Source organism: Octodon degus, unplaced genomic scaffold, assembly GCF_000260255.1.
Source record: "Octodon degus isolate 3935 unplaced genomic scaffold, OctDeg1.0 scaffold00019, whole genome shotgun sequence".
Lineage (NCBI taxonomy): Eukaryota > Metazoa > Chordata > Mammalia > Rodentia > Octodontidae > Octodon > Octodon degus.
In genome coordinates, this window is record NW_004524595.1 from 9672163 (window position 1) to 9673970 (window position 1808).

Sequence of the window (1808 nt, forward strand, 5' to 3'; positions counted from 1 at the left end):
TCCAATCCGTATGAAAATTATATTCATCTTTTTAAAGTGTTCAGGGCCACATTTATAGTTTTAGGTGAGCAAAACTTGCACATTCAAATACACCCCTGAGCCTTGCATTTTTTCTTGTTTATATTTTTTTGATTAATATGTATTAATGGCACATATTAAAGTCGTGTTTAGTATGATCTTTCAATCCATAAACATATATACTTGATGCTATTCTAAATTTTAAAAGTTAAATTTCTATTTATTTGACTTACACACAATTTTTTTTTATAGATTGACTTTGTTTCCTATATTCAAATGCAAGTTTTCATGTATCTATATTAAGGCTTCCAATGTATATGATCATATTACCATGAATTAAGAGATTTTTTTTACTATTTTTAATGGATATACTTTTATTTTTTTTCTCTAGCCTAAAGGCCTAGTTATCTTAAGTACAGTGCTGAATACTGGTGTTGAAAGCTGATATCCTTGTCTTGTTTTTGTCCTTCATAGAAAAAGGTTCAGACTTAACCAATAAATATATTGCTTCTAGGCTTTCCACAGACACCCTTTAAGGCTGAAAGAATGGAATGGGTGTTGAGTTTTGCCAAATGATTTTGATGAATCTATTAATAGGATCTTAGAGATCTTTGCCCATATTTTCTGGGCTAATTTGATTGCTTTGGAGTGTTATGCCAACTAGCAATGCTGTGATTAACCTCACTTTGACATGATGCGTTATTCTTTTTATATGTTGCTCTATTTTTGTTTAGTTCTATTTTTTGAATATTATAGGTGTGTTAACTCAACAAAATATTCTAAAAGAGTCCAGTAGTCCATAATAGTATTGGGTCTTCCGCTTCACTGGCAATGTCAGAAATTGTTGACTTGAGTCCCCCACAGCTCAACATAACAGCATGGCTTTACTTCTTATACTTCATTTTTATACTGCTTCTGGATGGTTAAGACCAAGATATTTTATGTGCTCATATTTTAAGGAAATGTGCTTTGATATTCATGAAGGATATTAGTTTTCAGTTTTCTTTTCCTTGTCTAGTTCTAGTACAAGGATCATGCCAAATATATATTGACTTACAAAATGTTTTCATATCTTCTATTTTGAAAAAGTCTTTGTGTAGGAATATTATCTCTTTCTTAAATGCTTGATAAACTTGCTTTATCAGTGAATAATCTATTTAATTTTTCTTTATTAAAGAAATTTGAATTATAAATTTTATTATTTTAATAGGTCTAATGATGATCAATTTTTTATTTTCTTGTGTTGTTTCATAATTTTTATTTTTCATAAAATATGCTTGTTTCATATAGCAACATTCCTTAATTCATTTCTGATTTTGGCAATTGTGTCTTCTGCCTTTAGTCAACTGTTACTGAGATTTGAAAATTTTCCGTGTTTAGTTCACTCATACATATTTCTATTCATTCTTGTATTTTCTAGTTCACTGATTTCTGTTTTTGCCTTTATTCCTTTCTTCTTCTAACTTTGGTTTTGATTAGATCATTTATTTTGAATATTGAAGTGAAAGTTTAGATTTTTTTGTTAATTTTATTGAAAAAGAAATAGCAATGAGACAGTTTCAAAACAGGTTAGTAGGACAGTTACAATAATTAATACGCTGCATAGTGTTGTCTTTGTAGTAGTTATTCAGAGCACAAGATGCAGACATGATATCTTGTCTAAACGCTATTAGTGTAAATATTTTTTCACATTAAACTAAGAGAAAGTAGCTGTATATCTATCCTAACTATTTTGTATATACAGATATATACATATATTTTTTTTCCACTGCAAAATGGTCCTTCATTTA